The 17159-nt window shown below is 41.5% G+C and overlaps 1 protein-coding gene across 1 annotated transcript in view; it reads right to left on the reverse strand.

Moving 5' to 3' along the window:
* The window catches only part of LOC128643798 (amine sulfotransferase), a gene marked incomplete at its 3' end in the record, with an annotated part of 123730 nt that extends 113200 nt beyond the window's left edge, over positions 1-10530 (reverse strand). The window contains exon 1 of the mRNA XM_053696621.1: positions 10289-10530. The remainder of the gene's footprint in view (positions 1-10288) is intronic.
* Positions 10531-17159: the final 6629 nt, after the last annotated feature.

The raw sequence follows: 17159 nt of genomic DNA on the forward strand, positions 1-17159 counted from the left end.
TCGTCCACGGCGTCATCCTTACTTGTGGGATATTCTCTTCCCCAACAGGAAATGGCAAAGAGCCCAGCAAAGCTGGTCACATGATCCCTCCTAGGCTCCGCCTACCCCAGTCATTCGACCGACGTTAAGGAGGAATATTTGCATAGGAGAAACCATATGGTACCGTGGTGACTGTAGTTAAAGAAAATAAAATATCAGACCTGATTAAAAAACCAGGGCGGGCCGTGGACCGGACACACCGTTGGAGAAAGTAATTTATCAGGTAAGCATAAATTCTGTTTTCTCCAACATTGGTGTGTCCGGTCCACGGCGTCATCCTTACTTGTGGGAACCAATACCAAAGCTTTAGGACACGGATGAAGGGAGGGAGCAAATCAGGTCACCTAAATGGAAGGCACCACGGCTTGCAAAACCTTTCTCCCAAAAATAGCCTCCGAAGAAGCAAAAGTATCAAATTTGTAAAATTTGGCAAAAGTGTGCAGTGAAGACCAAGTCGCTGCCTTACATATCTGGTCAACAGAAGCCTCGTTCTTGAAGGCCCATGTGGAAGCCACAGCCCTAGTGGAGTGAGCTGTGATTCTTTCAGGAGGCTGCCGTCCGGCAGTCTCATAAGCCAATCGGATAATGCTTTTAAGCCAAAAGGAAAGAGAGGTAGAAGTCGCTTTTTGACCTCTCCTTTTACCAGAATAAACAACAAACAAGGAAGATGTTTGTCTGAAATCTTTAGTAGCCTCTAAATAGAATTTTAGAGCACGGACTACGTCCAAATTGTGTAACAAACGTTCCTTCTTTGAAACTGGATTCGAACACAAAGAAGGTACAACTATCTCCCGGTTAATATTTTTGTTGGAAACAACTTTCGGAAGAAAACCAGGCTTAGTACGCAAAACCACCTTATCTGCATGGAACACCAGATAGGGTGGAGAACACTGCAGAGCAGATAACTCTGAAACTCTTCTAGCAGAAGAAATTGCAACCAAAAACAAAACTTTCCAAGATAATATCTTAATATCTACGGAATGTAAGGGTTCAAACGGAACCCCTTGAAGAACTGAAAGAACTAGATTTAGACTCCAGGGAGGAGTCAAAGGTCTGTAAACAAGCTTGATCCTAACCAGAGCCTGAACAAATGCTTGAACATCTGGCACAGCTGCCAGTCTTTTGTGAAGTAAAACAGATAAAGCAGAGATCTGTCCCTTCAGAGAACTTGCAGATAATCCTTTCTCCAAACCTTCTTGTAGAAAGGATAGAATCTTAGGAATTTTTATCTTGTTCCATGGGAATCCTTTAGATTCACACCAACAGATATATTTTTTCCATATTTTATGGTAAATTTTTCTAGTTACAGGCTTTCTAGCCTGAATCAGAGTATCTATTACAGAATCTGAAAACCCACGCTTTGATAAAATCAAGCGTTCAATCTCCAAGCCGTCAGTTGGAGGGAAACCAGATTCGGATGTTCGAATGGACCCTGAACAAGAAGGTCCTGTCTCAAAGGTAGCTTCCATGGTGGAGCCGATGACATATTCACCAGGTCTGCATACCAAGTCCTGCGTGGCCACGCAGGAGCTATCAAGATCACCGAGGCCCTCTCCTGATTGATCCTGGCTACCAGCCTGGGGATGAGAGGAAACGGTGGGAATACATAAGCTAGGTTGAAGGTCCAAGGTGCTACTAGTGCATCTACTAGGGTCGCCTTGGGATCCCTAGATCTGGACCCGTAGCAAGGAACCTTGAAGTTCTGACGAGACGCCATCAGATCCATGTCTGGAATGCCCCATAATTGAGTTATTTGGGCAAAGATTTCCGGATGGAGTTCCCACTCCCCCGGATGGAATGTCTGACGACTCAGAAAATCCGCTTCCCAATTTTCCACTCCTGGGATGTGGATCGCAGACAAGTGGCAGGAGTGATCCTCCGCCCATTGAATTATCTTGGTCACTTCTTTCATCGCCAGGGAAGTCCTTGTTCCCCCCTGATGATTGATATATGCAACAGTCGTCATGTTGTCTGACTGAAACCTTATGAATTTGGCCTTTGCTAGTTGAGGCCATCTCTGAGAGCATTGAATATCGCTCTCAGTTCCAGAATGTTTATCGGGAGAAGAGACTCTTCCCGAGACCATAGACCCTGAGCTTTCAGGGATTCCCAGACCGCGCCCCAGCCCACTAGGCTGGCGTCGGTCGTGACAATGACCCACTCTGGTCTGCGGAAGCTCATTCCCTGTGACAGATTGTCCAGGGTCAGCCACCAACGGAGTGAATCTCTGGTCTTTTGATCTACTTGAATCGTCGGAGACAAGTCTGTATAATCCCCATTCCACTGTCTGAGCATGCACAGTTGTAATGGTCTTAGATGAATTCGTGCAAAAGGAACTATGTCCATTGTTGCAACCATCAATCCTATTACTTCCATGCACTGCGCTATGGAAGGACGAGGAACAGAATGAAGTACTTGACAAGAGCTTAGAAGTTTTGATTTTCTGACCTCTGTCAGAAAAATCCTCATTTCTAAGGAATCTATTATTGTTCCCAAGAAGGGAACTCTTGTTGACGGGGACAGAGAACTTTTTTCTTTGTTCACCTTCCATCCGTGAGATCTGAGAAAGGCTAGGACGATGTCCGTATGAGCCTTTGCTTTTGACAGGGACGACGCTTGAATCAGGATGTCGTCCAAGTAAGGTACTACTGCAATGCCCCTTGGTCTTAGAACCGCTAGAAGGGACCCTAGTACCTTTGTGAAAATCCTTGGAGCAGTGGCTAATCCAAATGGAAGTGCCATAAACTGGTAATGCTTGTCCAGAAAAGCGAACCTTAGGAACTGATGATGTTCCTTGTGGATAGGAATATGTAGGTACGCATCCTTTAAATCCACGGTAGTCATAAATTGATTTTCCTGGATAGTAGGTAGGATCGTTCGAATAGTTTCCATTTTGAACGATGGTACCCTGAGAAATTTGTTTAGGATCTTTAGATCCAAAATTGGTCTGAATGTTCCCTCTTTTTTGGGAACTATGAACAGATTGGAATAAAATCCCATTCCTTGTTCTCTTATTGGAACTGGATGTATCACTCCCATCTTTAACAGGTCTTCTACACAATGTAAGAATGCCTGTCTCTTTATTTGGTTTGAAGATAATTGAGACCTGTGGAACCTTCCCCTTGGGGGTAGTTCCTTGAATTCCAGGAGATAACCTTGAGAAACTATTTCTAGCGCCCAAGGATCCTGAACATCTCTTGCCCAAGCCTGAGCAAAGAGAGAAAGTCTGCCCCCCACTAGATCCGGTCCCGGATCGGGGGCTATCCCTTCATGCTGTTTTGGTAGCAGTGGTAGGCTTCTTGGCCTGCTTACCCTTGTTCCAGCCTTGCATTGGTTTCCAGGCTGGTTTGGGTTGTGAAGTATTACCCTCTTGCTTAGAGGATACAGAATTAGAGACTGGTCCGTTTCTGCGAAAGGGACGAAAATTAGGCTTATTATTAGCCTTAAAAGACCTATGCTGTGGGAGGGCGTGGCCCTTTCCCCCAGTGATGTCTGAAATAATCTCTTTCAAATCAGGTCCAAATAATGTTTTACCTTTGAAAGGAATGTTAAGCAATTTTGTCTTGGAAGACACATCCGCTGACCAAGACTTTAGCCAAAGCACTCACGACAGCACGACCCTGAATTTTTCGCCGCTAATCTAGCTAATTGCAAAGCGGCATCTAAAACAAAAGAGTTAGCCAATTTAAGTGCTTGAACTCTGTCCATAACCTCCTCATACGAAGATTCTTTACTGAGCGATTTTTCTAGTTCCTCGAACCAGAAACACGCTGCCGTAGTGACAGGAACAATGCATGAAATTGGTTGTAGAAGGTAACCTTGCTGTACAAAAATCTTTTTAAGCAAACCCTCTAATTTCTTATCCATAGGATCTTTGAAAGCACAACTATCTTCGATAGGAATAGTAGTGCGTTTGTTTAGAGTAGAAACCGCCCACTCGACCTTGGGGACTGTCTGCCATAAGTCCTTTCTGGGGTCGACTATAGGAAATAATTTCTTAAATATAGGGGGGGGGAACAAAAGGTATGCCGGGCCTTTCCCACTCTTTATTTACTATGTCCGCCACCCGCTTGGGTATAGGAAAAGCGTCGGGGGGCACCGGAACCTCTAGGAACTTGTCCATCTTACATAATTTCTCTGGAATGACCAAATTGTCACAATCATCCAGAGTAGATAACACCTCCTTAAGCAGTGCGCGGAGATGTTCTAATTTAAATTTAAATGTCACAACATCAGGTTCAGCTTGATGAGAAATTTTTCCTGAATCTGAAATTTCTCCATCAGACAAAACCTCCCTCATGGCCCCTTGAGATTGGTGTGAGGGTATGTCAGAACAGTTATCATCAGCGTCCTCTTGCTCTTCAGTGTTTAAAACAGAGCAATCGCGCTTTCTCTGATAAGTAGGCATTTTGGATAAAAGATTTGCTATGGAGTTATCCATTACAGCCGTTAATTGTTGCATGGTAATAAGTATTGGCGCACTAGATGTACTAGGGGCCTCCTGTGTGGGCATAACTGGTGTAGACACAGTAGGGGATGATGTAGTATCATGTTTACTCCCCTCATTTGAGGAATCATCTTGGGCAATATCATTATCTGTTGCATTACTGTCCTTATTTTGTTTGGACACTATGGCACAATTATCACATAAATTTAAATGGGGAGACACATTGGCTTTCATACATCTAGAACATAGCTTATCTGATGGTACAGACATGTTAAACAGGCTTAAACTTGTCAACAAAGCACAAAAAACGTTTTAAAATAAAACCGTTACTGTCACTTTAAATTTCAAACTGAAAACACTTTATTACTGAATATGTGAAAAAGTATGAAGGAATTGTTCAAAATTCACCAACATTTCACCACAGTGTCTTAAAGCATTAAAAGTATTGCACACCAAATTTCAGAGCTTTAACCCTTAAATTAACGGAACCGGAGCCGTTTTTACATTTAACCCCTATACAGTCCCAGAATGAGGCTCTGTCTATAACTAGAAAGGCCCCCATCTGAAAAAGGTGTCCAACACAGTGCCTGCCGTTTTTCTAAACGTTCCCCAAGATTATAATACCAATAATTAGTTAGAATCTGCATAATATGCCTAGTAAAGCAATTGTTTTAGCCCAGAAAAATGTCTACCAGTTTTTAAGCCCTTTTTGAAGCCCTTTATTCTTTTATGTTTAACTAAGAAAATGGCTTACCGGTCCCCATGAGGGGAAATGACAGCCTTCCAGCATTACATGGTCTTGTTAGAAATATGGCTAGTCATACCTTAAGCAGAAAAGACTGCTAACTGTTTCCCCCAACTGAAGTTACTTCATCTCAACAGTCCTGTGTGGAAACAGCAATCGATTTTAGTTACTGTCTGCTAAAAATCATCTTCCTCTTACAAACAGAAATCTTCATCCTTTTCTGTTTCAGAGTAAATAGTACATACCAGCACTATTTTAAAATAACAAACACTTGATAGAAGAATAAAACTACAAAAAACTCTTAACCATCTCCGTGGAGATGTTGCCTGTGCAACGGCAAAGAGAATGACTGGGATGGGCGGAGCCTAGGAGGGATCATGTGACCAGCTTTGCTGGGACTCTTTGCCATTTCCTGTTGGGGAAGAGAATATCCCACAAATAAGGATGACGCCGTGGACCGGACACACCAATGTTGGAGAAAACAGGCTTATTATATTCATATAAAGCTAGTAAGAAATCACGAGCAGGTTTCATTTGTATGGTTATGAATCAAACTTTCTGGGACTAGTAACGCTCTTAGGAAAGTCAATGATTTTGAATGAGCATATGAGTTATAAGGGCAGTTGATCTTTATATCAGGAGCAATAAGGTTGTGGTCTATAGTATTTTTGATAGAAAAGGTGAGTCATCCAAATATTCGCAATAGATTGAAAGTCCCTGCTGCAGAAGAGATTGAAGTCTATTCAATCTACGGTGTTGGGCCTGATGTCTCGGTGAGTTTGGAAGTTGGTGATAAGGAAGTAGGAGGGAGATTATCTCTTCTATATGCATTTAAAGGGGAATAATCTGATGTTTATTTGCAAGTATCAGATATTAAGGTTGCTGTTATGACTGTAAATCCATTTACACATGATTCAGCAAATATGGGCTATTTAGAGAGAAACCCATTATAGCCTATAAAAGGGTTAAAAACTTAAGGGACTATTTTGTGAAGTCTGATATAGGACCATCTAAACAAAGGCAGCAAGGTTATTTAAGCAAAAAGAACTTAGGGTGTTATACCTGTCTGGGATGCATCAGTTGTAACTCAATAATAAGAGGTAAGGAGTTTTTCCACCCTAGGAGTGGAAAAAAACTGACTATTAGAATGTTTTTTACTTGCGATACAACTTATGCAGTTTACTTGAATCAATGCCCATGTTCCCTCATCTATATTGGAGAGACGGTAAGAAAAGTGAAGGATAGACTCAATCAGCATCGCTCCAATATTAGATGTGGGGACAGGGAGGCACCGGTATCCCACCATTTTTTAGAAAAAGGCCATAGTATTAGCCAACTTAGGTGGCAAGTCATTGATCATGTGGGCCCACAAAGAAAGGGAGGTGACCGGGAGAAATTACTTAAACAAAAAGAAATGTACTGTATTTATAAATTGGGGACGTTGGTCCCAAATGGCATGAATAGGGACTTTGAATGGTCAGTATTTTGGTAAAAAGGTAGCCATAGTGATGTAATAATAATGAGATATTACTTCAATTGTAGTACTAGGTGCAGGGTTAGTATTTAGGTGACACATGAAACTGTGATGTAATTAGCAAGGCTGTTAAAAATGGTATATAAAAATTATGTTTTGAAAAATTATGTATAATGAATTTTGCATAGAAAATGTAGTGATGGATAGTTATATACGTTGTACAGTAGGTGGTGCTCAAGGATAGAAGTTATTGGCGCCAAGCCAAACAGTTTAAAAGTAGAACCTTTGAGTATTATGTGTATAGCATGATTAAGTGACAGCAGTCATGAAACGTTGCTCATTTTTGTCAATAAAGACATTTTTTATACTATTTGTGCTGTGGACATTTTCATGTGTGCTTATACAATGTGGAATTGGCAGATTTCCACGATCTACACGATCACATTTTGATCTGGCAGCTGTCCCACATTTCACTTGGATTGGTGTCAATGTCAAAGCAGTACGGCACGTCTATTACTAAGTATCGAGCAAGAGGCGACATAGCATCTGGTGACAAGCGGCTGAGCAGGAAATCTGAAGGGGCTCTTTCAAGCATGGATAGCATTCATTTTTCAAAATGAGGATCAAGGTGCTAAGATAAGCTGGTTTTTATAAAGGCAACCATTTCCATTAGTACCGTTATGTAGATCAAGGCTCAAGTGCAGGAATACTATAATTGCCACAATTACAAAATTGATTGGTGCTAGGATTTCTTTTTTGTTATTGAAAAATACTTAATTCTGATGATTTGGGAACGTAAACTGATTCTTAAAGTGGGATAATACATTGTTGGTTTGAAATATTTAGGAAATAATTACCCCTTCCCAGTTATTTACTATGAGAAAAAAAAAAATATTACTGTGTTCTGTATGTTTGGGTTCTGTATCACACTATTTCTACAAACTAAAATGAGAAAATGGCTCAGAAGCAAAAGGGTTAAATAAAATCAAAACAAATTAAATTTATCCAAATCAAGAAATGAATTGCAGACAATTTGATTACAAAACAAATCAATCTAAAATTGAAAAGAACGATCAAGATCGTCATAACATTTTAAAACCTATTAAAGTGTGAGATTATGACAATCTGGATAGTGACAGAGTATATGAACATCCTTATAATTATGAAGACAATTTAAAAAAAAAAATTCAGTACACCATTAAACTTTGGTGCTTTTTCATACATGATCATAAAATCATTTTAAAGTATCTTAAACTGCAGGTATGTTGTAATGCCTTGCAGCTAGTGTGGTTAAAGGAAAAGTAAACACCTTGAGATTTTAATCTAAAATGTTTAGTTATGCATAATAAAAAAAAAAAAGCCTTGCAATTTACTTTCATTATTTATTTCGCCATTTTTTGTGTAACTTGGCTCTAAACGTTTTTAATTATCAGAACCTAAAATGGATGTTGCAGACTTCTCAAGGCTAAATCTGCTACATCTATCCCTAACTGGCTTTAACTGATATCAACAGCAAAGACAACATACTTTATATAACATAATGGCTGCGATTAACCTTTTTGTCAGCAAACTCAAGTCCAGACTGGTTCCTTCAAATAAGGCAAATGGTGGGAGGAGTTTGGCTTTTGAAAAACAAATTCAGCAAACTAGATGTTAATTTGCTTTAGAAATGTTTAGACTTGTCTATATGTTATTCTGTAGCAGCTTTGATGTCAGTGGCTGCAATTTCTATAAGATATATGTCCCATGTTGTCCTCTCTGCTGTCAGCTGCTGTTCTTCCAACATGTGCAGCACCTTTAATAATTACTGCACAGTAATCACATTCAGCAGTATACAGTGAATGGGTTGTTCCAATGCACAGCTACAGCACCTATTATTCACACAGTAACAACTCCTCCCCTGTTAGTTATATACATATATAACACTACAGAGAGGTTCCTTCTGTCTCACCTGAAAGTAGTTTATTCAAACACTAATATTACAAACACATTTAAAACTGTCTTACACACACAGCCCCATCCCCAGCATCTTATACACAGACATATAACACTATAGTGAGGTACCATCTGTCACACACACACAGCCCCCTCCCCAGCATCTTATACACAGACATATAACACTATAGTGAGGTACCATCTGTCACACACACACAGCCCCCTCCCCAGCATCTTATACACAGACATATAACACTATAGTGAGGTACCATCTGTCACACACACAGCACACTCCCCAGCATCTTATACACAGACATATAACACTATAGTGAGGTACCATCTGTCACACACACACAGCCCCCTCCCCAGCATCTTATACACAGACATATAACACTATAGTGAGGTACCATCTGTCACACACACAGCACACTCCCCAGCATCTTATACACAGACATAGAACACTATAGTGAGGTACCATCTGTCACACACACAGCCCCCTCCCCAGCATCTTATACACAGACATATAACACTATAGTGAGGTACCATCTGTCACACACACAGCCCCCTCCCCAGCATCTTATACACAGACATATAACACTATAGTGAGGTACCATCTGTCACACACACAGCACACTCCCCAGCACCTTATACACAGACATATAACACTATAGTGAGGTACCATCTGTCACACACACAGCCCCCTCCCCAACACCTTATACACAGACATATAACACTATAGTGAGGTACCATCTGTCACACACACAGCCCCCTCCCCAGCACCTTATACACAGACATATAACACTATAGTGAGGTACCATCTGTCACACACACAGCCCCCTCCCCAGCATCTTATACACAGACATATAAACACTATAGTGAGGTACCATCTGTCACACACACAGCCCCCTCCCCAGCATCTTATACACAGACATAGAACACTATAGTGAGGTACCATCTGTCACACACACAGCCCCCTCCCCAGCATCTTATACACAGACATATAACACTATAGTGAGGTACCATCTGTCACACACACAGCCCCCCTCCCCAGCATCTTATACACAGACATATAACACTATAGTGAGGTACCATCTGTCACACACACAGCCCCCTCCCCAGCATCTTATACACAGACATATAACACTATAGTGAGGTACCATCTGTCACACACACAGCCCCCTCCCCAGCATCTTATACACAGACATAGAACACTATAGTGAGGTACCATCTGTCACACACACAGCCCCCTCCCCAGCATCTTATACACAGACATATAACACTATAGTGAGGTACCATCTGTCACACACACAGCCCCCTCCCCAGCACCTTATACACAGACATATAACACTATAGTGAGGTACCATCTGTCACACACACAGCACACTCCCCAGCACCTTATACACAGACATATAACACTATAGTGAGGTACCATCTGTCACACACACCTCCCTTTCCCTAGTACCTTATATAGATATATAAAACTATTATAAAAATGTCCACTCTGCCCCATATACACAGCCTGTCCCCAGTGAAGTACACTAATGTGAAGCACTAGAGATTGATCCATACAGTGAAAGATACACCCCAGAAAACATATATTGAATATATAGCACAATTGCTTCTATTAGTCTGTGAGCGATGTACTTACCTGTATTACACAAACACCAAACACAAAGTTATCGAAGTGTGAAGAATCAAATTAGAACCAGAAACGGCAAGAACAAAGGGCAATCTGAATCTTCCTTCATGTGTTGCATTACATGTCACAAGAGAGATACCAGAAGCAGGAAAAGCAAATAATAGAACTACTACTCCCAATATGCATTGCAGATAAGTTTACAGATGAGATTTGTATTATTCTGAGCTTCACATAAATAGGAACTACTGTCAAATGATCTACTACTCCAAGTGTGCACTGCTTTTTAACATTGTCATTAGCATTGATTCTGAGGAAACTAAAAATTAAACTATAAATCCCAGAATGCATAGAGGCAAACATAATTATTGCCCAACTTAGGCCGCGTTCGGCAAATGCCCCAAGCAAACTGGGATTTTTTTTTAAAGTATCTTAAACTCCAGGTATGTTATAATGCCTTGTAGCTAGTGTGGTTAAAGGAAAAGTAAACACCTTGAAATTTTAATCTAAATTGTTTAGTTATGCATAATAAAAAAAAGCCTTGCAATTTACTATCATTATTTATATAATAAGTGTTGTAAATTTAATAATAGTTTCACAAGTAAGGGAGCTACTAATAAACGTTAGCATGTGCAAAGGGACCTACTGCATGATAATGGATTACAATATAGAATTCATATGTGAGACGTTTCTATTTGCATGCAATATTTCTAATACTTAAAAGGTATTAGAAATATTGCATGCAATTAGAAGAGTCTTTACTATGCAGATCCATTTGCACATGCCTACTATTCTGTCAATGCGTGGTGACGTGGGACGTTGCGATGGGAGCGTTTTGTCAAAGCTCCCTAACTAGTGACGTATACACAGCACCACGTCATCACCACTGCCTATGTCCCGGCGCTGGGAGTAATCGCTGCCCGAAAGCGGCCTTAATGAAAGGGGAGAGGTTAAATGTTTGATTGGCATACAGTAAAACTAATGTGCGTTACGGCTTCACACTCCCCCTGCTGGCTTAGTGTTAATGGTAAATAATGGTGAATTGTACTGTTTTTTCCTCTTTTTTTATTTAAATAAAATATATAACATTCCAAATTTATGAACAATACCCATTTCTATCTTCTTCACAGAAAGAATACCCGATTCATAGAATAATCTTCCATTAGACAAACTTGGTGGGGGACTTTTAAGAATCACAAAACAGTGGGTATTGGCACACATGCACTTTCGAATAAACAAAATATTTATAAATACTGCAAAAATCCTCAATGCTTTTTTTTATTATTAAAAACAGAATTTATGCTTACCTGATAAATTTCTTTCTCTTGTGATGTATCGAGTCCACGGATTCATCCATACTTGTGGGATATTCTCCTTCCCTACAGGAAGTGGCAAAGAGAGCACCCACAGCAGAGCTGTCTATATAGCTCCTCCCTTAGCTCCGCCCCCAGTCATTCGACCGAAGGCTAGGAAGAAAAAGGAGAATCTATAGGGTGCAGTGGTGACTGAAGTTTTTTAATTAAAAATATACTACCTGTCTTAAACAGACAGGGCGGGCCGTGGACTCGATACATCACAAGAGAAAGAAATTTATAAGGTAAGCATAAATTCTGTTTTCTCTTGTAAGATGCATCGAGTCCACGGATTCATCCATACTTGTGGGATACCAATACCAAAGCTTTAGGACACGGATGAAGGGAGGGACAAGACAGGTACCCTAAACGGAAGGCACCACTGCTTGTAAAACCTTTATCCCAAAAATAGCCTCCGAAGAAGCAAAAGTATCTAATTTGTAAAATTTGGAAAAAGTATGAAGCGAAGACCAAGTCGCCGCCTTACAAATAATTTTTAAAAGCCCATGTGGAAGCCACTGCTTTAGTAGAGTGAGCAGTAATTCTTTCAGGAGGCTGCTGGCCAGCAGTCTCATAAGCCAAACGGATGATGCTTTTCAGCCAAAAGGAAAGAGAGGTAGCCGTAGCCTTTTGACCTCTCCGTTTACCAGAATAAACAATGAAGATGTTTGACGGAAATCTTTAGTTGCTTGTAAGTAGAACTTTAAAGCACGAACCACATCAAGATTGTGCAACAGACGTTCCTTCTTTGATGAAGGATTAGGACACAGAGAAGGAACAACAATCTCCTGATTGATATTCCTATTAGAAACAACCTTAGGAAGAAACCCAGGTTTGGTACGCAAAACCACCTTAGCTGCATGGAAAACTAAGTAAAGGTGAGTCACACTGTAAAGCAGATAACTCAGAAACTCTTCGAGCCGAAGAGATAGCTACTAAAAACAAAACTTTCCAAGATAGAAGCTTAATATCTATGGAATGCATAGGTTCAAACGGAACCCCTTGAAGAACATTAAGAACCAAATTTAGGCTCCATGGTGGAGCAACAGGTTTAAATACAGGCTTGATCCTGACCAAGGCCTGACTAAACGCTTGAACGTCTCGGACATCTGCCAGACGTTTGTGTAAAAGAATAGACAAGCAGATATTTGTCCTTTTAAGGAACTAGCTGATAATCCCTTCTCCAATTCTTCTTGGAGAAAGGACAAAATTCTAGGAATCCTAATCTTATTCCATGAGTAACCCTTGGAATCACACCAACAAAGATATCTGCGCCAAATCTTATGATAGATTTTCCTGGTGACAGGCTTTCTAGCCTGAATCAGGGTATCAATGACTGACTCAGAGAAACCACGCTTTGATAGAATCAGGCGTTCAATCTCCAAGCAGTCAGACGCAGAGAAATTCGATTTGGATGCTTGAATGGACCTTGGATTAGAAGGTCCTGCCTCATTGGCAGAGTCCACGGTGGAACAGATGACATGTCCACCAGGTCTGCATACCAAGTCCTGCGTGGCCACGCAGGCGCTATCAGAATCACCAAAGCTCTCTCCTGCTTGATTCTGGCAACCAGACGTGGGAGCAGAGGAAATGGTGGAAATACATAAACCAGATTGAAGGACCAGGGCACTGCTAGAGCATCTATCAGTACCGCCTGGGGATCCCGGGACCTGGACCCGTAACAAGGAAGTTTGGCGTTCTGTCGGGACGCCATCAGATTCAATTCTGGTGTGCCCCATAGCGGAGTCAGCTGGGCAAATACCTCCGGATGGAGCTCCCACTCCCCCGGATGAAAAGTCTGCCGACTTAGGAAATCCGCCTCCCAGTTCTCTACCCCTGGGATATGGATTGCTGAGAGATGGCAAGAGTGATCCTCCGCCCATCGGATTATTTTGGTTACCGCCATCATCGCTAGAGAACTCTGTGTTCCTCCTTGATGATTGATATAGGCTACAGTCGTGATGTTGACCGACTGAAATCTGATTAATTTGGCCGCAGCTAGCTGAGGCCATGCCTGAAGCGCATTGAATATCACTCAGTTCTAGAGACCATAAGCCCTCTTCTTTCAGGGATTTCCAGACTGCACCCCAGCCTAGCAGGCTGGCATCTGTCGTTACTATGAGCCACTCTGGCCTGCGGAAACACATTCCCTGAGACAGGTGGTCCTGAGACAACCACCAGAGAAGAGAATCTCTGGTCTCTTGGTCCAGATGCAGTTGAGGAGATAAATCTGCATAATCCCCATTCCACTGTTTTAGCATGCATAGTTGCAGTGGTCTGAGGTGTAGGCGGGTATAAGGAACTCTGTCCATTGCCGCTACCATGAGTCTGATTACCTCCATACACTGAGCCACTGATGGCCGAGGAATGGAATGAAGAGCTCGGCAAGTGATTAAAAGTTTTGATTTTCTGACCTCCGTCAGAAATATTTTCATTTCTACCGAGTCTATCAGAGTCCCTAGGAAGGAAACTCTTGTGAGAGGGACGCGAGAACTCTTTTTTTTATGTTCACCTTCCATCTGTGAGATCTCAGAAAAGCCAACACGATGTCCGTGTGAGACTTGGCTAGCTGGAAAGTCGACGCCTGAATTAAGATGTCGTCTAGATAAGGCGTCACTGCTATACCCCGCGGTCTTAGAACCGCCAAAAAGGACCCTAGCACCTTTGTGAAAATTCTGGGAGCCGTGGCCAACCCGAAAGGAAGGGCCACAAACTGGTAATGCCTGTCCAGAAAGGAGAATCTGAGGAATTGATGATCTCTGTGAATAGGGATGTGTAGATACGTATCCTTTAAATCCACGGTAGTCATATATTGACCCTCCTGGATCAGAGGAAGAATAGTCCGAATAGTCTCCATCTTGAATTTGTTTAGAATTTTGAGATCCAAGATCGGTCTGAAAGTTCCCTCTTTTTTGGGAACCACAAACAGGTTGGAGTAAAAACCTAGCCCTTGTTCCGCTCTTGGAACTGGGCGGATCACTCCCATGGTATGTAGGTCTTCTACACAGAGTAAGAACGCCTCTCTCTTTGTCTGGTTTGCAGACAATTGAGAAATGTGAAATCTCCCCCTTGGGGGGAAGTCTGAAGCCCAGAAGATATCCTTGGGACACAATTTTTAAAGCCCAGGAATCGTGAACATCTCTTGCCCAAGCCTGAGCGAAGAGAGAGAGTATGCCCCCTACTAGATCCGGTCCCGGATCGAGGGCTACCCCTTCATGCTGTCTTAGAGGCAGCAGCAGGCTTCTTGGCCTGTTTACCTTTGTTCCAAACCTGGTTAGGTCTCCAGACTGACTTGGATTGGACAGAATTCCCCTCTTGCTTTGCTGCAGTTCCGAAAGGAACAAAAATTATTTTGTTTGGTCCTCATCTTATTAGTTTTATCCTGAGGGAGGGCATGGCCTTTCCCTCCAGTGATGTCTGAAATAATTTCTTTCAGTGCAGGCCCGAATAGGGTCTTTCCTTTGAAAGGGATGTTCAACAATTTAGATTTTGATGACACATCAGCAAACCAGGACTTAAGCCATAATGCCCTGCGTGCTAAAATGGCAAAACCTGAATTTTTTGCCGCTAATTTAGCCATTTGGAAAGCGGCATCTGTAATGAAAGAATTAGCCAACTTAAGGGCCTTAATTCTATCCATAATATCCTCTAATGGAGTCTCCACCTGGAGAGCTTCTTCTAGAGCCTCAAACCAGAAAGCAGCTGCAGTAGTTACAGGAACAATGCATGCAATAGGTTGGAGAAGAAAACCTTGATGAACAAACATTTTCTTTAGGAGACCATCTAATTTTTTATCCATAGGATCTTTGAAAGCACAACTGTCTTCGATAGGTATAGTTGTACGCTTAGCAAGAGTAGAAATAGCTCCCTCCACCTTAGGAACAGTCTGCCACGAGTCCTGTATGGTGTCAGATATGGGAAACATTTTCTTAAAAACAGGAGGGGGAGCGAACGGAATACCTGGTCTATCCCACTCCTTAGTAACAATAGTCACAATCCTCTTAGGGACTGGAAAAACATCAGTGTAAACAGGAACCTCTAAGTATCTGTCCATTTTACACAATTTCTCTGGGACCACTATAGGGTCACAATAGTCTAGAGTAGCTAATACCTCCTTGAGCAATAAGCAGAGGTGTTCAAGCTTAAATTTAAAGGCCGTCATATCAGAATCTGTCTGAGGGAGCGTCTTTCCTGAATCAGAAATCTCTCCCTCAGATAACAAATCCCTTACCCCTACTTCAGAACATTGTGAGGGTATATCGGATAAGGCTACTAAAGCGTCAGACGGCTCAGCATTTGTTCTTAACCCAGAGCTGTCACGCTTTCCTTGTAAACCAGGCAGTTTAGAGAAAACCTCTGTGAGGGTTTTAGTCATAACTATGGCCATGTCTTGTAAAGTAAATGAATTTGACACATTAGAGGTACTTGGCGTCACTTGTGCGGGCGTTACGGATTGTGACACTTGGGGAGAGCTAGATGCTAAACCCTCATTTCCTTCTAACTGAGAATCATCTATTGCAATATTTTTAAGTGCTAAAATATGCTCTTTATAATTTATAGACATATTAGTGCAAGTGGGACACATTCTAAGAGGTGGTTCCACAATGGCTTCTAAACACATAGAACAAGGATTTTCCTTGGTGTCAGACATGTTAAACAGGCTAGTAATGAAACAAACAAGCTTGGAAAACACTTTAATCAAAGAAAATAACACTTTAAACAAAAACGTTACTGTGCCTTTAAGAGAAAAAAAGCTGCACAAACTCTGCAAAACAGTGTAAAAAAGCAGTAAACAAAACAAAATTTTTACAGTAGCATCATAAAGCCTTAGTAACTTTGTACCACTATGCAAATAAACAATTAACCCCTTAATGTAAAAACCGGATTGAAAAAAACTTAAACCGGTAAAATAACGTTCAGCACCTTGCCACAGCTCTGCTGTGGCGCCTACCTGCCCTTTAGGAACGATTTGTGGGGAAAAAAATCTCTTTACAGCCCTCAAATACAGCAGGAATCTCTGGAGAAGTAGCTGGATGCTTTTGAGGTAAATAAACTGTGCAACTGAAAATAGGCCCCTCCCACCTCACTCGATGTTATGGGGCCTAAAAGAAACACCACAGAGTGTTTCTTAAACTAGCCATGTGGGTTAATAACCCTTAAACAAGCCACAAAGACCCCTTAAAGTCCCTCAAAAAACGTTATACTAAACCAAAACGTTTTTTCCTATCAGTGTCACCAGTAACTATGAGCCCTTTATGCAAGCTTGGATTCCTTTTCACTGAATACAGCTTACCTTTCCCTCATGGGGATATTGCCAGCCTTTTCTAGAAATAACACAGTCTGTCTAGAAAAAAAATAGGCTGAACATACCTTAATGCAGTTTAGCCTGCAAACTGTTCCCCCAACTGACGTTTTCCTGTACTCTTCAGCCCTTGTGAGAACAGCAGTGGATCTTAGTTACAAAATGCTAAGATCATCATCCTCCTTGCAGAAATCTTCATCCCTTTTCTGCCAGAGAGTAAATAGTACAC

The sequence above is a fragment of the Bombina bombina genome, unplaced genomic scaffold (genome assembly GCF_027579735.1).
Source record: "Bombina bombina isolate aBomBom1 unplaced genomic scaffold, aBomBom1.pri scaffold_629, whole genome shotgun sequence".
NCBI classification, from domain to species: domain Eukaryota; kingdom Metazoa; phylum Chordata; class Amphibia; order Anura; family Bombinatoridae; genus Bombina; species Bombina bombina.